This window comes from Zonotrichia albicollis, chromosome 19, assembly GCF_047830755.1.
Source record: "Zonotrichia albicollis isolate bZonAlb1 chromosome 19, bZonAlb1.hap1, whole genome shotgun sequence".
NCBI lineage: Eukaryota > Metazoa > Chordata > Aves > Passeriformes > Passerellidae > Zonotrichia > Zonotrichia albicollis.
In genome coordinates, this window is record NC_133837.1 from 8,388,111 (window position 1) to 8,410,938 (window position 22,828).

Consider the following 22,828-nt stretch of genomic DNA (forward strand, 5'->3'; position numbering starts at 1 on the left):
CAACACCCAGGCAAGGGGGGCTCCTCTCTGTGCGCCACAAAAACCTTGTGTGAAGATTGTGAGAGGAAACAGGGGCCCTACAGTTTTCCTCTTTCAATTCTTTCAGCTGCTCACTAGTAGAGGATTCACAAAAACACAAGATAGGGGCAGATCAATTTTCTGGGAGAAAAAAGGGAATTAAAGTAAAACTAGGAACTGTGGGACTGAGGAGTTTCAGAGGGCTCTCTGCACACTTTAACCCTTGTGCCAGGGGCTGCTCACAAGGCAAGGTGTTTTTATTTCAATAGCTTAAGGCAATGCCTGAAGACACCTTCTAGAGTTGTCCATTTATACTAAGGCTGCACACCTGAGATGACCCACAGTTGAAAAGATTTCAGAGAGGAAAATAGCAGTCTGAATGTGGATCTCTAATAACAAAAAATAAAATAGAGCTGGCTTTGTTTATATAGGGTATGTGTATATATATATACACACACATATATATATATACATATATATATAGGATATATATATATATATCTGCCACTTTCAGGAAGGTTTTGGCACTTTGTGCTTATGCTGTACTTAGGTGATTTGGAGAAGAGGCTCTTGTGTGATAGTGCTAATTTCTCTTTATGAAGCAACAAGAGATAGATCTGATGTACTCAGTGAGAAACTCTATCTTAGTACAGCAATTTACAGCTGAGCCATATTACAGAATCGTCTGACTTATGTGAGAGGCCAAGGTGCATCAACCTTCAGCTGCCACAAATCCGTTGTTGAGATGATGGGAAGCAGCAGATCAGCTGCACACTCCAAGCTGAAATTTGAAGGCAATTCTTGTTTCAATTTCACCAAGGTTCCTTGGAAACTAGATTGCTGGTTAATACCACATGTTTGTCCCAAAAATAAACAGTGCTGAAAAATTAGCGAATGTTGGTTGATAGAACTGAAAAGATGATGGGCACGCAACAAAATGGTTTCCCAGACTACAAGTTAGAAGTTGTTGTTCAGAATAAAATAACTTGGTATTGATTCCTCCCCAGCTGTGGTAGCTCTGTACTTTATTAGTATTTCACGTGTGCTGCGATGAGGCTTAGCCAGGGCTTTGTGCTCCTCCACATACAGAAGGTTTAAGGTAGGACAAGATGATAGGGAGAGAGAAGCTCCTCTCGTGAGGAGCACAGCTGGGTTTTGACCACCCAAAATATACCAGAGGCAAATTTTACTCAAAAAGCCGTCATGAACGTGAGAAACTTCACAGTTTGATTCCTCAAGTGTGTGTGTTTTTCAATCCTGCATGTTGCTGTTGCTGAACTGACTCTTTTTCTGCACTGTTAACTTTTCCATGTGTGCCTCTCCGGTGATGTGAATCTCCCAGTTCTGATGTGGCACCTCTTCCCTCCCTGAAGTTCTGGTACTGCTTTACTCTTTGGATGGCAAGAGCAAAACAACAGAAAAAAATCCCTTTGTGCCCTGTAAATATCTTTGTGAAAAGTGGTAACAGGGCTGTTTGATAGGAGGGAGTGGGTGGTAAGAAAATAACATCCCTCAATCTAAAGCAAGTTTCATATCATTGTTACTACTAGAGAACTGTGGTTCCTTTTGTTTAGGGGTGCCTGAAGCATTTCTCAGCTTTACTGCAGTTTTCATGGGGATTTTGCTACTAGTGTCCCTGAAAACGAGGTGAATATGTGAAAACAAATGGATATAACCAAATTAAAAAAGCTCAACCAAACAAATGCATGAGGAAAACAGATTCTCTTAAGTCAATATATGGACTTCAAAGGACTTTAGCACTTCTCTGAAATGGTGCTGGCAGAAATTAAAGAAAACAAATGGAAATAATATGGTCTGTGTGCAGCCCTCTATGCATACTAGTGGAGACACACTGATTTTCATTATTCTCACAAGAGCAGAAGATTTCAGGTTGTGATAACAGGATTACCTCATTTCACAGCTGAACTAGAATTCCTTCTTTGGCTGCTCTGCATCCTGCCAGGACAGGGCAGCACAATTCCTGTTTAGCAGAATAAAAATTCTCTGTCCAGTTTCATCATGGTACTTCAGGATCAAAACAATATTATTGCCTTTTCCTGGTAGTCCCTTCAGCCCAGCTGGGTTTGTCCCCTGGACTGTGAGAATTGCACTCAATCTGAAATTACTTCCCTGAATTCTGATGTCTTTTAAGGTGTAGTAAGAGATTAGAAATAGACCTTGTGGAGTTAGGTGTCAAAAGGGAAAGCTAATAAAAAGAAATGAATTCAAGGAAGAGTATAAACATGCTGGATGCTTTCTGAGAAATGATGATGGAGAGGAGAAGGAAAATGAGCAGAAAACACAGAGTTGGCTGCTGCTGAATGCAATATTGGTGATGCAGAACTGTGCAGGGGATTAGTGGCAAGAACAGGGTAAAACTTGGCATGGAGAGAAATAAAACCATAGTAAAGGCTTGGAGGGGTTGTATGCTGGCAAGGAGAGAAAAAGTCCTTCAGTTTCTCAGCAATGCTGGTCCTCAGGGCAACAGTGCAGCCAAAGGAGAGGGAGTGGAGGAGAAACCAGAATCCCACTGAAACTGCAGGGCATGGATGCCCCTTAAGGTGAATTTAGCCATAGAAGCTAGGGATTATCCAGGGTAATGAAATAAATGAAAGGATGATGGCATTTGCTGTTAGCTTCAAAATTACTAAATTCCTACCAACCTTGTACAAGTCAGATCACAGAGCTCTCACAGCCCTTGAGGCTAGGGGCTTCTCAAGGCCAGCATGTTGGGATGACTGTCAGATTTCTAAAACATTTAAATGGTGTGCAGCTTTCCAGGATCCCCATGTAAATGCAAGAGCATTTACTGAGAGCAGCTATGCTAAATCACTGCATTGGAGACTTGTGTTGGGAAGCTGAGCTTAAAACATGGAGAAAAAGAATGGAATGCTGACTGGACTGTGCTCTTTCCCCAGAGAATATCACATTTTAGACTTGAATGAGTATTCTACTCCCCAGATTAAAGCCACAAAAATTTTTGAGTTCTTCTTTGTGCCCTGAGAGTGTTTTGCACCACGGTAGATGAAATGAAATAGATTATTTCTTGTAAGTTTTTAAGAAGAAGCTGCCTCAAGTAGAAGGAAGACAATAAAAAAACCAATAAAAGAAACCACATAAAAGAAAACAAGCAATTTTGATTACATTTTACACCCCTAAACAGTATTTCACAGAAAGATAACTTTACAAAACACAGTATTTCTCCTATATCTGCACAGAATGATTTAGGGAATGCCATATGGTATGTGTGTGGTGGCTCACAAGCCACATTCTTCCTGAGTAATTTTGAGGATGCCACACACCAAACAGGTGGCCTCTTGAGCTCAGCATGTGACAAATATAGATGTGTGTAAAATGTTCTGCTCCAGAGAACTCAAAAGATAAAATGCTGGATTGGAAAGAGGAACTCAAGAACAGGCAGAATGAATGACATAATTTCAGATTGTTCAGTGCAAAGAATGTTTTGGGTGGATGAATATTCAACCCAAAACAAGTTGTATTTTACATTTCCGCTGGTGTTAAGTGGTGTTAGAAAATCCCAATTCTTTACAGAGTATTTTCTTGCAAGTCTCTGTTCCAGATGTGAAGCAGCCCAACCTGATGGCTTTGTGCTAAAGATTCTTATTGAACCAGGTCTTCCTTTTATTTATTCTCCTTGTATATACAGTGTGTTTTCTGTACACAAGTTTTGTTTATTTTACTGAGTGGAGTAACTGCAGTGTCACATTAAAACCCACTTGAAATTGCTTATCTGATTGGGCTCGAGTTAGCTGCTAAAGAAAAGCAGGTTTTGAACAAAGCTCTCCGAAAATTATTTGCATCTTCTGTAAGAAAATTACTCACTACTAACCAAGAGGCTCAGAAAACATGACCTCACACTGTGATTGTATTTGTTGTAGAACTATTCCAAATCACCCGTTCTGGTGTTGCTGGTACTCACTGCTCTTTTTGTTGAATTGCTAACTGCAGGACTTTTGCACCTCCACTTGGAACGTACCACTGGGCTCAGCTTCATAGAGGATTCACAGAGGGAAATGACTGAGCTTTTACTGAATTTTAAAACTTCTGTTGAAATTGCTTGCAATTACCAGATTTTTTTTTCTGGTCTTGACTCAGCTAAGTATGTGGATAAGAGTTTTTGCTGTTAAGGTTCAAAAAGAAAATCTGTCTGACTAAGGTGACTAAAAGAATCTCAATGTCCTAGAACTGACTCTCTTGCTTGGACCAGTGTTGGTCTATTGACAGAAGTGAAACTGAAAAGACCTATGGGCTGAGAATGCTGGGCCCTGAATTGTGTAACAAGTTTCCTGTTGCCTCCTTTCATTCTGGAGGGTTCAGTCAGAGAATTCTCTGTAAGAGCTCTGAGTAGTGAAGTGATAAACCTTGTGTTGTTCTTGTGCCTTCTCATCAAGCTCTTCTAGAACTTCCTCCAAGCACAACAGTCAAGGAAAGAAGATAAACCATGGCACATTGTCATAATTGTTGGGACCTCCTCCTTAGCATGAGAAATAATGTGGGGAAAAGGAGAAAAATACATTGTATTCCAAATAATGGATTACATTGAATTTCCATCACTGTGGAAATATACATTGAATTTCCATCACTGTGGAAATATACTGTGGGCACAATAGGGGTGGCTGCAGTGAATCCATTAGAGACTGGTGTAATGGTCAGGAAAATAGTGCACTTTTAGTCCTACTATTAATCTGAGAAATTAATTTATGGTAACTTGTTGAATTCAGGATTCTGGACCTCACCAGAGCCAGCACCTGTGCCATGAGGTGTCCTTTACTCCCTTGCTTTCTCCCTCAATGAATCTGAGTATTACATCTCTTCTGTCTTTATTCAAGGAATTCCCTTCAATGCTTGATAAATAACAGTACTCATCAACCTACACCAGCAGCGCTTTATGCGTTATTTATTGGTCACTGGATGTGTCCTTTGTGGTTCTCCAATTTAATTAGATTTTTTTCAATTTACCTTTGTTTGTCTCTGGTATATTGTAAGCAGAGTTAATTGCATGTTGAAGGATTTCTCCCAGAATAACTGTATTAGAAACTGGAATATTGTGGCTGTTTTCTCTGTCTACTTATCAGACAACAGTGTCTTTATGTATACTTTTATAATAAGCATTAGCACAGCACCTTCTGTAGGATGTGTAGATATGCCATAAACACAGATTGCATTTTGCTATTTAGATTAAAATTTTCTTTTTGAATACTGCCCTTCATATTGTGATCTAATCCAAGCTCACCTCTTTGCTCCCTTTCTCTTGTGCCTTTCCAGTTGTGTGTCTGAATTCCATTTCTTGGCCAAAGGTCTTATTTCAATACTTCAGGTTTGGTGACTGGTATACTTAAGATTGTCTGGGTTATGATTTCCCTGTCCCTTATAGCTGAAGTTGTTGGTATTATTTTGCCTTCAGAAGTGTGGTTTACATGACAGTGCTCTCAAGTACTATTCAATTCTGCCTGTGTTATGCTCTGGTTTAGGACTTTGCACTGAACACAAATCTATTGTCACGTCTCTGATATACTTAAGGTGCAGATCCTAGACTTGCATGAGTCTTAGAATATCCCCGTGTCTTGACAAATGCAAACTCTGTGTCTGAAGCAGTTCTGACTCCCCAGAAATTCTGTCTGCTGTTACTGTATTTGTGCCATGGATTCAAGGAGGAAGCTCTATGTCATTCTTGACTGGGATGGACACCATGAGCAGGAAAGCACTGTTTGCTCTCATTTGTTTGCTGATATCTATTTCTGCAGGGCAAAAATCTCAGAAGCATCATTTTTTTACTTCTCCCAGTTAGCTGAGTGCATCTGTTTCCCAGTCATACTTGAAGATTTCTGTCAATTGGGGGACTAGACTGGGACTCACAATTTTAAGGGGAAGATGTAGGTCAGGAGATTCTTGGCATGAAAATATCTCAAATGTACCTGAAGAGTTGCATACTGATATACATTCATGGAGATTTCATCCTATCTGGTTAGATGCTTGTTTGGTTGAGCAAATATTATGGTATCTTAGGAAATTTTGAGGGGAGAGTGGAAAATATTTCTAAAAATGCCCAGTGAGCTGATTCTTTATGTTGATGTATGTAGGTGTGCAGAAGAGACAAAAAATGCAAGGCAGGCTTGGCAGTTGGTGCAGCAGAATCAGAGTAGTGGAATAAATGTCCAAATGTGTTCACCTTTTGCCAGAAGGTGAGGTTAAAGATAAAAATACCAGGAAAATGCTGTTATGGTCTGAGCTAGAGACTCGTAACATTTGTCATTCAGCCCTCTTGTTGTTTCTAAATGACAACAGGGAAAAAGGAGGTGGAGCAGTGCTTTCCTGAATTTGGAAAATTTGATTATTTTAGTATTGAGGTGGTGCAGCATTATTTACCATAAAACCCCTGCATAAATCCCTCTGTGTGCTGGGGATTTTAGAGTTTTTTAGACTAACATTATATAAAATGAAGAAGCCAGGTGAATTTTTAGAAAGTTTGACTGGGTCTCAACATAGCTGGAAATAGCTACTGACTAAATAATTCTTATGAAAATGACAAAACATTAAAAACCAACCCCAGAGGTGATCGTTCAGAATTAATTTATCTAGCAAATCCTCTTAGTAGAAATGCCTTTAATCTGACAAATGGAAGGATGTTCACTACTCTGAAGTCCTTCTACCACATATTCTATCTGTATCACATGGGGAGTTGTCTGGCTTGGAGCTTTCAGGAATTCAGGAAAATAGTGGTGAGGTCCTGTGCTTGTAAATTTGTAAACCCACATCATTTTTGTAGTGGTTGTTCCAGGAGTTTTGAAGACTGGGTCAATGTGCCTTGAATAAGACATTTATAAATGATGAAAAGTTTTGGAAACTTTAGATCATCTGGTTTTTAAGGGATCAGAAATAAAACAGCCTTTGGATTTGAGCTTGCTAAGTAAGAAGGAGCTCTCTTTATCAGAAAGAGGGCTCCAAATAACAAGCCCTCTAACCCAAAGTAGAGCAAAGCTCCACTCCCTTCCTCTGCTGTGCTCACCCTATTGATTGATTCCTAAGCAGAGCTTCCTTTGTCTTTTTCACCAGTTCAGTTATAAGACTGAAAATTGACTGGCTATTCATTGTTCAGATTTTATTTTATGATTTAAGAGTGTTTGCTGTAAGAAGGAATATAAGAAATAACTTTTTACCCTTCTTCTAGCTGAATTGACATAATACACAAAAATACAGAAGATAAATCTCTGCTTTGAATTTCTGGATCTAGGGCAGACATTCTGTCTTGATAGAAGACAAGGTCAGCTCCTTTGTAAAACTGGGTTCCTATGTAAATACAAATCTAAGTGGAGCAAACAATGATTTTTTCCCGATTTATGGTGTGACCCAAGTCCTGTAGTGTCCTTGGGTTCTGATTTAGTGCCGGCGCAGTCTCTGGCTTTGACTTCCCAGTTATTGGCTGTTCATCAAGGAAATGGATGAATTTGATCTAATTTTCTCAGGTGGGCCACTGCTCTTGCTGTAAGCTTCACAAAAATTCAGAGGCATTGAAAGCCAGAAAGATTTTCTTTTAATTTTCTCCCCCTATTGCCTTAGATTTTTCAATGGGGCGGGGGGAGGTGGGTAGAAGAAAAAGTCAGGAGAAACAAATGTTTTCTAATGTTGAGTTATTGTCAACAAGGATCAGGCTGAAGATATGCTGAACCACAAACACTCTGACAATTCCATATAGTTCTGGAAGGAACGAGCAGGAAGTGGTGGAAGAAAAAGAGTTACAAAAATATACAGGGATTTTAGAAATATCTTCTGGTATCTGAGTGCAAAGAGATGACCTCTGAATAATGTGGAAGATACTGAAATGTCACGAATGTCACATGCTGATTCTGGTGCTGAGGCTAAGAGCCCCAGGAATCAGGCAATGAATTGAAGCCATTTCAACCTGTTGTCTTCAGATGAATCATTAACACCCTGATAAATATGCACAACAATGAGGAGGCTACTTAATTTGACAATTAAGCTGAAATGCTTAGGAAATAACCTGCTTGCTCTACCTGGTTTTAATTATCATTTAAATGATTGGGAAGCTCACTTCACTTAAGAGAGGGCACAGGAGAGTGGAATGCAACCTGTTGAAGTGATGACTACTCCTCCAGCAGCTGAAATTGAAAACTCACCTGGGATGTTCCAAACACAGCACAATAGCTAAACTGAGAAGAGTTCCTGTACTAGACCATGGTTAAAGCAGACAGTAGATTTCCCTGCTTATATGCATCTTTCTCAGGTAGGGACATGACCTGGGGAGAGAGAGGAAAAGAGGTTGAATATTATTTCAATCTCATCCAAGAGAAATCTGCTACACCTGCTCATGCCTGGGAGTGGCTACCTAGAACGAAGGCTAGACAAGGTCAAGAGAATAAGAGAATTCTTAAAGGCCTTCAGCAGATACACTTTGGGCAGTCAGAAGTCTCCCAGAGGCTACACCCAAGATGGACAGTGGTCACAAGTTTTTCAGACAGAAATGAGTGAGATCCATTTACATATCAGGGGTTAATTCTCCAATTACAGCTTCAGGTGATGAAGTCATATTCCCCCAGTTCGCTCCCAATACACTTCTGTTTATGATTTTTGGGGCCTGAGGCTGTAGGGTGTCCTTGAGTTCCAGGCCCAAAGTAATTGACCAAAATGTGACTACAGTAGTTAACACTTTGTATGGAGTTTAGAGTTGGGCACTAATGCAGCTCAGGATTTGAAAAATATAAAGGCTAAAATCTCAAGGCATCACTACAACCAGGATGTCTGCAGGGCTCAGTGCTGACAGACTGCATATGTTTGAGGTGCTAAATGTTTTAACCTCCCTGTACCTCAACAGGGAGAGCCCTGCAGTGCTGAGCTCTCAATCATCATATGCATTGTCACAGCTCCCTGAATGGATGGCCAAGCCATAGCTGAGTTTTATTAACCTTGCCTAATTTTAACTTTGGGCCAAACTCTAATTCCTTTGTGTCTGTAAATGATCCCATTGGTTCCACCTCATCTAAGTTGCTGAAGTATTACTTGCCTTTGAAATGGTAATTTTAAAAAAATGCATTCATTGATTATAATTAAATATGAAGTATAAAAACTATTCAGGAAGTGAGGGGAGACTTCAAGAGAGATACTAAATGCTCTCTAGTTACAAATGCCATGCTGCTGTGGCAAGTCAGTTTTGGAAGTGAACTCTCATTTTTTAAACTGTTTAAAAAACAAAAGTATCAGTTGTGCTGGTACAGTCATTGGAGCTGTGACAAAAGAGCAGGTTTTGACTGAGCCTCATGCATTCTGAACTTTCTGAAGTGGAGGATGACAGGGGGTTCAGCCAGCCCTGATTGGCATGGCTCTGGATGGCAGAATCACACAGGGCTTTTCCTTGGGATCCGTGTCTGCTTCTGCCTCTTGAGTGCTGATTGTGACTTGAGACCTTCCTGTCTGTGGGTCAGACTGCCAACACCAAGCTGAGGGGTGAGGTTTGTGTCCTAGCTGTGCGAGTGACTTGTGGAATGGGATTTCCCATTACTTCCAGTCCTTTAGCAGCCAATTCAGATGATTTTCAATTCACTTAACACTTGAGGCTCTGTTTATCACCCTGAACCATTCAGCATTTAAGAAACTCTGCAGAGGTCCACGTGGTGGGATGTGTTATTTTGGGCTAAAATGCAGAAAAGCATTAGGATAGAAATTGCACCTGAAGCAAGTAATGGCTCTGCCTGAAACTTGCTGGAAATTATACTTGAACTTTTTCTGCTGCCTTTAAAGTGGTGTTAGTATATTATCTGTTGTAGTGACTGTTGTGTTACTCCTTCAGTAGGCTTGTAAATCTGAGATTACAGGTTTAGAAGGCCTCAGAGATGTAGGAATTTCACCACAGAAGAGTGACAGATTAACAAGGATTTTTGCAAAAAGAAACAAAACAAAAAAATTATTTGACTTTACCTGAGGCTTGGATATGTGGTTCTAAGGATATAGGGTTCTAAGGATTTGTCTCAGAAAGCTGCATAAGGACCCCTCTCAGCTGAACTGCACTTAGTGACGATGAAAATAATTTTACCTCCTCTCTGGAGTAGCCTAATTTACCTTTACATACTGTCTATGAAAAAATATAAATATTGCCTTGCTCTGGATTAAGAAAAGAAAGTCATTCATTTGGCAATATTTGGGTTTTATTTATATGCAGAGAGAAAAGCATTCAGTCTCTTTGCCAGCAGAGCCACAGAGGTATCACCTGCTGAGTTGGAGGTTTACAATATGTAGTCAAAATTCTGTGATGAGCAGCAAGCTGCACACAGATGGCAGAAGTTAATAGTCTGATCCTGCCATCAGGACACATAAAAGAAATGATCATCCATAGAAGACAGAGCAGTTCTGATGGCTTGGAATAGATCTGTACTGCCCTGTACTTTGTACAGTCATTTATGTAACAGTGTTATCATTCTGTTGCACACAGTATTATTTCTAAACTGACATAAATAATTCCACAGGACTGAAGATAATGGAACTGCAGGACCAAGGTAGAGGAGTCAGTTGCACTAAATCCTGGAAGGAAACACTGCCAGGGTACCTAGCATACAAAGTTAGAAATAGTTTCTGGGATAAAGTTCAGGGATGAATTGGTGAAAGAAGCCTGGAATTAGAAATATCGGTAGAAATCCAGGATTTCTAACAGTACAGATGGGGGTATATTCACTCTTTCCTCAGAGCACATCTCTGTGCTCCCAAGCCAGGCTGTGCTCCTCTCCATAAGTATGCGTGTCAGGCCATACTAGCACAGAGAGTGGGCAGCCAAACAGATGTTCCCTGATAAATAACACTCCTCGGCTTGAGCTTTTTTATTGGAAACATTTACTTCCCTGATATTTGTAATGCAGCAAAGATTCTATTGCTCTTGTTTCAATTTTTATCCCCCCCCCCTTTTACCCCCTGCTGCTTTATAGAGCAGTTTGTCTTGTAATCTTTTCCTTATTGCTGGAAAATTGTCCATTTCAAGCCCTGGTTCTGTTATCAGCTCTGCCACATCAAATCCAGAGCAGCAGCCCTGGGGACAGACAGTCCAATCTGAGCCCTGCTCTTGTCATGTCAGGGTTGTGTCCTGTCCTTTTTATCAGCGCTGCCTACCACGAATAAGTCAATAAACATCATTCTTAAGCATTGCTTCTCTCTTACTGATTTCATTCATTATATTCAAGCAGCACATTTTCAGGAAACCTTTCCTGACCACTCTCAGAGCTGTCCGCTTTATTCAATTAATAAATCTTTGGGTATGCCAGCTCAAACAATTCCCATCATGTTAACTGCAGTACAAAGTAAAAATAATTAAAGCAGTTAATTTTTATTGCAGGAATTATTTCACTTTGAAAACCCATGTTACACATGAAATGGTAAGATAATTTGTGTATTTGCAGGGAACAAAACAAGTTAAATTTTGTTATTCTTTTAAATTACAAGACACTGACTTTTCCCCTTTCAAGTCCCATCTAAATACTATGACCCTGTCTCTTCATTTGGTTCACCAATGCAATCTAAAGGTTAGTTCAAGTGTGGACATTTGCTTAAATGAATGTAAAATTACCTTTTGCAGACCTGCAGGAAATAATCTTCTGAGTGTTGCTTAATTACCCAGGTGACAGAACATACAAGTTCTGTTTTGAATAAGAAATATATTGCAGAAAATCATGCTCCATTCAGGTGCAATTTAAAGGCAGAATGCTGTCATTTCTAAAAGAAAATATTCATTACAAGTAATTTGTTTGGCTGTCAGCCAATTTAACAGCAACATCATCTAGTGAATGCTGTGAGAAAAGTTACTTTAGAACTGTTTCTTTTCAGTATGCTATACAGGTATTTCTGATAATGAGTTTTTAATCATATTGTAATTGTTGTAATCATTGGGCTTTTGAGTCACAGACGTGGGATGGGGTATGCTGGGAATAATCCTGGGATATCCTCACCTGTTTGGGAAGAAAAAATGCAGTCCTCCTTAAGTGCAAATTAAATTGCTGTATTGTAGAAAATGCTTGGACATATTAATGTCCAGTTACTTCAGTGTAATCATTCTCATGCCTCTATCTTTAATTCCTAGACTGGAGAAAAATATTGCTCCCGTCATGCTTCTAATGTTTTTATTTTTCCTAATTTTCATTGCAAACATGCATCTGGATCAGAAATGCAAAGTTAGGGCTCATTCTTGCTGAAAAACAGAACCTTCCTCATCTCTAAAAATTTAAAAACCATTTTTCTCATAATCTGTGTTATTTGAACTTTACTTGAAATTCTAAGCTTCTGCTCAGATTACTTTGTAGGCGTGTAGTTTGTAGTCCTGTTTAAATACAGGTTACAGCAGGTGTTCAGGACACGTCCCAGCTGCAAAGCTCACCCATGGGACAACACTTCCAAAAGCCTGGGACCAGGAGATGCAGGTGAAGTCTCAGGCAGACATGGAATAAATCAGGAGCAAACCAGACCAGCTTAATGAAGCAAGAGAAGCTGAATCAATGTTTATGTTCATCAGATAATGAACATTCTGATTCACAGTCACACGGCGATGAAGCCTTGCAGAGAAATCAAGTGAAGACCAACAGGAATACAAAGACAAGAACCCTGAAGGTAGTGGGTTGTTAAAGTCTGGAATCTGGTGGGATACCAAATTATCCTGAAGCCAAAGGTCTGTTTTAGTCATGCTGACAATTTTAAACCCTCTATTTTTGTGAATTTCTGTATAAAACCTTAAGAAAATCAATTAAATGGAATCAATCACCAAAATCTGGTTTGTCTGTCAGAGAGTTTTTCCATCTTTGGTAAATTGCATAATTTAGGGTTTTGTTATGAAGCCTCAATTGGGATTACAGACTCTTATTAGTGTTATTTGAAAGTTATTTTAGTTTTTTTTACAAAACTTTTGTAGCCACTATTCAGCTTTACCTCTTAACAAAGCTCTGGTAAATTTTCATTCCTCTGTGTTGTTGTGGATGTTTTCATAACTTTAATGGTCCTGCTGATAGTGGTAAAAGTGTTCTTAGTAATACAGGAATGCAAATTGAAGGAAGCAGCTCCCTAAGATGGGCAGCTAATTAGGAGCTTTGCTGTTTTGTATTGGGATTGGACTCTGGGAGAGAGGATGTACAATAACTTGCTTTTGACAGAGAAGATGCTATTGTGAGTCTGTGTTAATTAAGGAATAGGGATTGTGGCCTCATGTTAATAGCATAGATATGATAGCCAGATTATTTGTCTGGAATGTACATAGAATGAATACTGAGTTTTTTGGTACATCTTGATAAGAAACCTGTAAGGCTAAAATGTAATAACAGTGTAACCACGGTGATGCTGTTGAATTAGAATTGATGTAATGTTGAGAACAAAGGTTGATGCAATATTTGATTAATAAATTCTTCCCCAGCACAGTAACATCCCTGGTTACTGTTCGGGGCTCTGATGTAAGATGGGGAAAATTTCCTGGTTTTAAATGTTCTGTTTACTTGTGCGCAAAGGACAATTGGCAACATAGACTATTTTTCCTCTGCCTTTGCACCTGTGGGAGGGGGTGGAGGGCAGAATATTTGGGGCTCTTTGGTCCCTTCCTGAATTTGGGTGGGAAATTCTTACTTCAGAGCATAAAAATGGAAATATTTTACATCAATGCATGTTGCTTGGGGAGATGGCTCAAGCCTTTTCCTAAGTACATGTTTTCCGGAGTTGCTCCCTTCTACCCCAGATACCTCATTTTTGTAGAACATCGGTGCCTTCTCATTAGTTAATGTCAGCTTCTCTCCCTCCACAAAAGTCAGGTGTAACAATTAAATTCAATAGTACTGTCTGCAAAAAAACCCTTCTTAGTCTAATTTATATTAAGCTACTCTGCATTAATATTTGGCACTTTATAGTACTACCTAACTTTAGAAATGTAGAGATTTCTTATTTCCTCCTGCATTATATATTTTGCCTCACATTCAGGGTACATGCACTCTTTAATTAGATTAGATTAATCTAGGCTGCATCTCAGGCTGATCTTTCCTTAACAGAGTAACATTTTGCATTTCTGGGACTGTAAAAGAGTTGTGGCTGCTGGAATTCCCTTGCCATCTCACAGCTGATATGATATGATTAGAGCTCTGTGCAATTCACTCTAAGTCGAATCAGTTTAGATGCTAAACCCTCAAGAGTTTAGCATCTAAAACACACTAATGAACCCTAGATGATTGTGCAGTTATTTTCATGCACATACTGATGTGCTCTCTCTATGAAGTTTCATGCAATCCAGTAATTTTAGTGAGTGTGACAAACTTCCCCTCTTTGAAGAAAGGGACATGAACAAAGGTAGGTTCTAACTACAGATGAAGAATGAGAAATGCAGAATATACTATCAATAGCTTCTCCCTGCTTTGGTCTCTGAAAATTATTTCCATTTAGCAGAAAGAGCATTTTGATTTCATTGATTTGTTCTGACACTCTCAAAGTGCTCTCAAAGGAATTAAGATGCAGTTCCCATTAATTTAAACTGGAATTGCCAAGAGTTAGGTGGTCGGTCCGGCTGAGGGATTGCAAGATTTGCAGTTTCAGCTCAAAGCAATTTCTTTCACTGAAGGTGAGTGGTGCTCCAGTGTTGAGGACCAATTTTTATGTTTAAATCACATTTATTTAACATAAAAGATGTCAATGGTGTCCATAGCCACCTCATCAACTTCTACAGCCCATAAAACTCACCTATGCCTGCTTCTTGCCTCTTGTATTATTCTTTACCGGGTCTCTGCCTTCTTTTGCCTATTGTTTCTATTCCCCAGGAATAAAGGTGCAGAGACCCTGAAGCTGTAGCTTCCTGTAAAAGGGCAATGCTCTCATTATGCTAACAGCTCAGGACTTCAGAGACCCCAGTTACATCCCCAGCTTCTTGGATAATGTTTGGGAAGTTGTGTTCTACATGCTTGGACATCCCTCACAGAAGCCAAGCAGGCTCTATATATGAATGAAAGGGAAAGTGGAAGTAATGTGCAAGGCTCTGACTGAAGCTGGAGGCAAAATCTAGAGGAGTATCATAAATAGTACTGTCAATAGTGAAATTATAATTTTTTTGCATTTCAATTAGATGTCTGAACTTGAAGCATTTTTAAATTGAAAGTTCTTAACAAAGAATGTATTAGAACCATAATTAACTTAGTGTTTCAGGTGTTAGATGGTTTGAAAAATGTGAGCAAAAGAGAATCCAAGAAATGCGTTCCAGTGGAACTGCCTTTCTTCATCATTTCACTCAGTTTGCCTGATCCCAGAAGAGTAAATCATGTACAGGGAAAATCATCATCAGAAAACCCTCCCCAGACATTAGAGAAAAATTGCCTTGGAAGATTAGGAATATTTGAAAATAGAGTTTTGTATGAGTGGTGCTCCAGGTAAGTCCATGTTGACATACCCTTTATGCCTAAATTACTGGCGGAAATGGAAGGGACCAAGCTGGGCTAAGGAAACATCTGAATACATTATTTCCATAAAAAGGTTATAGTCTAGAACTAGATTTTGCATCATGGTTATAATAGCACTGCTCTGGGAAATAAGCACATTAGCGCACACAGATTTCATAGCATCAGCTGTTCCATCCTTTTAAGCCACATTTCTGATAGTACATTTCCTTCTTGCAAATTGGGAATTTGTTCTATTTTTATAGAAATGAGCTGATTGTAAAATGGCATCCTACGCAGTGTACACAGCTTTCTCTGCCACACAGGGACCACAGGGCAATTATCAGAGGCATCCATTGAAGCACTTGAGTTATTTGGCAAATGTTACTTTGTTTTCAGATAAAATAAACAGTTTTAGTACAGAAGGGCATTTTAAGTACTCCTCTTTTTGCTTACTTTATTTAAATTGTCCTGTTTCTCCTCCCCCTTTAAAAGCATTTCTCTGTTAACTGTGTTTTCCATTTTGATATGCTCATGGCCAGTTCTGGGACTGCTTGCCTTTAAAGTCTTCTATGAAGCTGAGCATATAGACACTTATCCAAAGGTGGAGCTGAACAAGGATGTCAATTCAAAAGAGGAGGTCAGTGAAAGACCTAATTAACAATTAATAAATACAAAGTCCTCTGTATGAGAAACAGAAGAATGCTTTTGGTGTTCCCCCTAAATTCTTTTTTTTTTTTTTTTGGCAGCTGTGGCGTTCCCCCTAAAGCAACCTCTCATAGGCATGGGTTCACCAAAGCTTCTCTTCTACTGGTAGTGGATTATTCCATTGCCAAAAAGACACATAGTCCTACGTCCTGCACATCCATCTCAGAACAGGAAGAATGGAGCATGTGCCTTCAGGTGCCTATTTTTCCATAACTCAAATAATAATGTGGGAAATGTGGATTACAGGCCTTTTAATTCTACCCTCTGCTTCTGATTTTAGCGTTCAGCTTCTCAGTGATGTCTTCAATGGGAATGAGCACTGACATATGCTGCATGTGTGTTGACAAAATTTTCCAGTAAATCCAAGGCATTCCTTGAGGACTAGAGCTGAAAACCCTTGAACAGAGCTGATAAGCTCTTGACTGTTCCACCCTGTTTCCTGCACTCAGACCAGCCTAAACCCAGATAGGACCAGGCATTCAGTGATAATTGCTGGGTGGGTGAACACCCCTCTTGCTTTTAGAACACACCTTATCCAGCTCCAGCTGCTCTTTTTATTGTGCTTTAGGAATGCAGTGGTAATTCTTGGCCAGGTCCAGGGGGCTTTGCCAAAGACTGAGATCCCAAGAGCCTTGTGTCCTTAAGGAACCCAGCTAAAATTTCCTCCTCCTCCCTGAACTAGGAAGGAAAAGGATTGGGTCACACTATTTAATGTGTCTCCAGGAACTCGTGAATGAGCAGCTGCTTTCATTACCTGCAGCAGTCAGTGCTCTGCCTGGCCCTGTCACTGTGAGACTGCCATGAATTTCCTACACCTCCTGATTTCTGGAAAGAGCTACATACCTGCAGTGCTGCACAGCTCAGCTTTGCCAGAAAGATCACTTTTAAAAATTCATTTCCTTCTTTTGTTTTTCTCTATTTGGTGGCCATTAATTCTGCAATAGCAGTAGATTTGTCACCACTTCCCTGTTAGTTTGCAGAGAGGAGCAGACAGGGAAGACAAGGGACAAGGGAAATGGTGGAGAGCTTTCTGCAGCTGACATACTCTTTTGCTACTGTGCAGAGATTTCTCTGTGCTGGCTTCTTCACTCTGCTTTAACACCTTCAGCAGCCAGCCTTGCCTAATCCCAGCCTGTATCAATCAACGATCCCTCTCCTCCTGTGCTTCTTTTCCTTCCTTCCAGCTTTTTGCTGTTTTCAACATCTCCTTGTGTCCCTGCTGACAAGTGCCTTTGAAGAGATCCTGCACTGCATCTTGTCAGACCTGTTCAGAAGCAGACATCTGAATGGCTTTGCTACATGCAAGAAAGAGAATCAGCATCCTTGTGTAGTCTCCTCTGTGTACAGCAAATCATGGATTCAAAGAAGTTTAACTTGGAACAAAATGTGGTGATTCTTGTGAAACTGATTATTTTATTGTATAGAGTGCAATGAAATTATAATCACCTGCATGTTCTTATATAATTACTTTTGCAGCAAGTGTGACATAGTGGAACTGGGAAACAGAGTTCATCACTCTTGAAATGTCAACTTCTGAAGATGGTGCTCTGCCCATACCTTTCTGAGATGACAAAAGTAACTGCTCCACAGCTGCTTTTCGAGTTGTAGGACTGATTGCTCTGCTGAATTCTCCCCACCTCAATGCTGTGTGTGCTCTGCAATTGGTTTAATTGCCTTTTCAGTCTTGACCAAGTCCTCTTGTCAGTCTTTCATTCTGCAGTAAAACAGTGAGATGCAGATATTAACAGTGATTTTCATCTGAATACCTGGACATAGAAAACCAAACAATAAATGCATTCCTCTCCCCCGTCCTTTCAATTTTCATCCTCTGCTATATCAGCGATAGCTTTTTCTCACTCCTCACACTATTCCCCAGTCTTCACTTTTATGGTATCATCTCCTCTTCTAGGTCCAGCAGTGATTGACCAGCACAAATTGTTGCTGTCACAATGTTAAGTAATACCTGAGAATACCTAATTGTGTCTCTTGTTCCCTAGCAATTAAAAGCTGAAGTTTTAGTTATGTGTATTCTGCAGACATCATCTGTAGGTGCCACTGTTGCAGTTGGAGGTGCTGATTGTTTCAGTGAAATTCAGCTGGCTTGCCAGGGACTGATGAGACTGTGCGTGTACGTTTACCTTCTGGGCTTGCCATTTAATTGAATCTAAAATCAATTTTCAATTAGTAGTGGTTTGGCACCTCATATTAGCTGTTAGAATTGTGAATAAGGGTAAAGAGTAAAGCATGCAAAACTATAATTACTTTTACCTTAACGAAATTAACATTAGCAGCATTAGGAAGAGATGTGCTGAGTACTTAAAGAGCTCAGAAGGAGAGTTAACACTGGCATGTCCAGAGATGCCAAGCATTGCCAGGGCTGGCCATAAGGATGGTGTTCCTGCATTTATCACACCAGCACAACAAATGGAAATTATTTTGACTACTGATGGAGAAACCAGACGTTCCTAGGTTATTTTCCTTGAAATGGGAGCAAAATCTCACAGTATGTCAGTCAACACTTACATGTCACATCAGCTCTACTGTGTGAACAAAAATTAACTGGAAACCTCAAACTGAATTGCTCTTTGATAGATTTTGTAGGTCTGATACAAAACTAATTTTAAAATGTATCTAAGGCATGTATGTATGTCTGAACACCCTGGAGAATACAATTTACAAATTGGGTTTCCATTACTTAGTGTCTTTAGTTTCTAAGATCTGTGGTTTTCCAGTCAGTGGTTGATATCTGAAGAGCCCTTGGCCCCTTTCCTGTCAGTGCAGCTGCATCACCTCACAGTGGAGAGCTGGTCAATAACTTTGCATTCTGTTCCATCCTGTGAGCCTGTTCCAGAGCGACCATTATTTTGCAACCATTGCCTTTTGGGCTATTTGTTTTAAATTGTTGCAACACAAAATCAATACAACAGAGAAGGGCTCAAATGGTAAACACTGAAAATGGGAATGCAGTTTCTCCAGCTAACCTCCCCCCTCAACCCCCCACAACATGTGTTTTTATTATGCTTAGCACAGAGGATTGCCTGTTTCTTTTTCCCTAATTTATGAGAAGTTTTACTTCTGTGAAGAGCCCGTGTGATTTTCTCCTAAGTATTTCTGCAGAAAGTCTGAGAAGGTCTTCCACTGAGATAACCTTAATGACAAACAGTGGAGAAGTAGTTGGAATGTTGTAAGGACAAACTGGATAGTTCTCATATTCTATTATGTGGTCTATCTTTCTGGGGGACACATGGGCAGCATAAAAAAAGGAAAAACAAACTATAAAAAACCCCAAACTATAAAAACCCCAAAACCCCCCCAATAATTATATATATTATATATTTTATATATATATTATATATATATTATATATATGTTATATATAATATATATAATATATATAATTTTATATAGATATTATTATATATATAATTATACATACATAGAAAATATATTATTTTATATATAATTATATAATTTTTATATATATATATAATTATATATAAAATCACCAAAAGTAAAACACTGCAGAAAACTCCCCATCATTTCTTTCAAACTTTTGGTCAGCCAGTGGTGGGGGATTAATGAAGGTTGTGGTCCCAGGGAGGAGGCTGGTGTTTGGCACACCTAAATATCAGACCCTAGAATGAAGTTGTGCTTTTCCTGCTGACTCAGAAAAGAATGCTCTTCCAGGGCTCTCTCAGCACAGCCTGGGTCTCATCCATCTGCTCCTAGGTAATGCCAGAGTTTCCAAAATACTTTACAGGGAAGCAAATAATGTGACTGATGCCTCTGTTCTCTCAGAAAATGCCAAGATAAAGTAGGAAGTGTTCTGTTCTCCTGAACCCAAAATATTTTTTTTACACATGCAGAAAATCTTCTCAGAGGACGTTGCCAGAGTGCTGGGAGTTGTATGTAACTGAAATTCTCGATTTCACTATGTCAATCCATATTATGTAACACTTCTTCTTTTATTTTTTTCCTTCAATGCTTTCATTGAGACCATTGTTATTTTTGGAGCCTTCAGCTGCCCATGGTAACTCCACTGAAGAAGAATCAGTCTGGAAGTTTTATAACTAGGCATAACCCTTTGCAGCCCTTTTTTTATTTTCCAGCTCTGCGTGTTGATTAGTTCTGCTTAACATTTAAAGATAAACCAATGCTGTGGCACACGAGGTTTAGCATAATAAATAGGAAGATTACCAAGCTTTTCTTCAGGTTAAGGAAGAATCATCCTGTGTGCAAATCCTGCAATTTGTGCAACATTGGGAAAAAGAGATAATAACTTGCAAATGCAGAATAGGCACCTTTATTATTATCTTCTGGCAAATTCAATAATATAAAATTTTTATTCACCAGAGACAGGATGTCTTGGATCATATAATTCTACATTTGAACCTGGCAGGCCTTTACAAGCAAGGACAGCTCAGCAGTGAATATTAAATTGTAAAAATAAGGAAGTGTCCTTTCAAAGGGTAGAATACATTGGTAATGTCATGTGTTATAACCTATAAACTGTACCTCTGTAAACATTTGAAAGGCTGTCAGGATGTTTAAATAAAAACTTTATGTTTCCAACAAATAAATCTTTATAATGTGTTGACCCTCTATTTTTCTTGAGCCTGTTCAGCTATGGAGAAATCACTGTTACAGGAATGCTCCGTCAAGCTGCTGCTTTTTGTGACAACAAGAGTTTGTCAAACTTCCCTTATATCTGTGACCTGAACTTGGAAATACACAGTGATGCATAGGAAGGGAGACTGAAAGCTCTGGAATGCTGTGAGTCATCTTTGCAATTGTCTGGATGAGTATCTGCCTTTTTAGTGCTTTCTAATATCACCGTTTCCAAGGAAAAGTAATGGTTCTGCTTAGAAAAGTACTATTGGCAAATCTTGCAAAGCCAGCCAGGCAGGTTAATCTTGCAATTTGCAGCCACAGCAATTAGACAATGATGGTGAGATTATGAATCCCAGGATCAATAACAAGTGAACCCCAGCTAATTGCTGACTTTACTTGATATGATAAACCCACACCTCATGGTTGGTGAATGGTTTCTGGACACTGTATCTAGACTGCAGTTTGGGTCTTTGCTCTATATCCGAATAAATGAATTCTCTCTATCTGCAGTCTTGTGGTGAAGGGTTCCATCATTTACCTCTATCTTTTCTGGAGGATCTTCCACCTTCAAGCTGCATCCCATCAGTTCATCTGGTGCCTCTTCCGTACCTGTGTGTCACCTTTTGTGATACTGTGGCCTCGTGTCATGCTGACCAACAATTTACTATTTCTCTCTGCTCACTTTTCAGCTTGCTTATATTGACCTCATGGCTGCCTAATGTGGCACAGAAGAGTCAAAGCTCTCTGGGTCAAATATCTTTCATTTTTGCACTTGAGAAGCACTTAAATAACTGTTGCAGTGATCTGGTCTGGCTGTCTGCAGTATACTACAAAAAAACTTGTAGGCAAAAATGACTCATGAAATCACATTTCATGTAAGGAATTGATAGTTTTTAGCTGAGAATTTTAAATTAACTGATTTGTTTTTATATTTTTCTGTTTTGCATAGTAAAGTAATCAAATCTTGGCTTACAAAACCAAACAATGCCAATCCAGGTAAAGCAGTAAGATCTAGAGTTTTTCACTCTCTGTGCCTTGTCAGCAGTAGTGGAGGGGTATACAAAATTTCTTTAGTAAATTCCCACTGTGAAAGTGGCTTCTTATGGGCCACACTGGCTTTTTCTATTGCTTTTCCTTTTCACTTGTTTAGTCATCACCTGTCAGGAGACACTTACTGACTGGCAAAAGAAAGAGGTTGAGAAACTGAATTTTAAAGGAATGAGTTTTAGGTAAAAGTTTTTTGTGCATACAAGGCATTGGTGAGGATGAAAAAATGCATCAGCCAAAGCCTTTCTGACAAACACAAATTGGGAAAAGTCAGCAGAATTGAGGTATTGACATGTATCTTGCATGTTGTGTTCTTCTCTAGGCATCTGCAGGGCAGGTTAAAAGCTGAATAGGAAACCTGAAGATGTCTGGGCAGACAGATGGAGGCAGAAGAAGTTGGGTCTTCTTTGCCTGGCTACTGAGGGAAGCTGATTTACGTGGACAGCACAGCAGGAGAAAGTGGTAAACCTAGTTTAGAATTGTGAAATGTGGATATTTTTCATGGTTTTGGCAGTACAGTGGACAAGGTGCTTTAAACAGCTTCCTTCACTCCCTATATGAGTGACTTTGCAACCTGGCGTACCAAAACTGTTAAGACCCCATCACAAAAAAATAAAAGGATGTTCTTGAATTCAGAGTGTGACATGAAACCCAACTCTGAGTGTGACATGAAGACCCACAGTCGGAGAGGTCTCAGTTGCTGCCCAGGACTGGTTAATTAAGTTGCACAGTGGCTCATAAATGCAGCATAAGGATGTGCTGAGGTGTTTGCTACAATAATGAATTCTGTGTACAGCAGCCACATGACAAGGATGAGTGATGGCTCCTTATGCTACCTTACTTCTGACTTCTCCTTACCTTACAGTGCTTGGCTTTGCAGCTTTGATTGCGCTATTTAAACAAGAGATATCTTTGTAGTATTTTTTTCAGGAGGTTCAATGGATGATGGTGTAATAGGGCCTTTTTTTGCTGGATTTTGCACACAGTTAAAGAAATAAAATTCCAAGAAAGCGTCCCTAAATTATTCTTTTAACTCTATTTGG

At 39.4% G+C, this 22,828-nt stretch overlaps 1 long non-coding RNA gene across 1 annotated transcript in view; it reads left to right on the forward strand.

Annotated features, from left to right (window-relative positions):
* Nucleotides 1-19,428, forward strand: part of LOC141731208 (uncharacterized) — a 51,630-nt gene extending 32,202 nt beyond the window's left edge. Inside the window, exons 2-4 of the long non-coding RNA XR_012583192.1 lie at nucleotides 15,962-16,059; nucleotides 16,169-16,322; nucleotides 17,604-19,428. This is a non-coding gene — a long non-coding RNA (uncharacterized LOC141731208). The remainder of the gene's footprint in view (nucleotides 1-15,961; nucleotides 16,060-16,168; nucleotides 16,323-17,603) is intronic.
* Nucleotides 19,429-22,828: the final 3,400 nt, after the last annotated feature.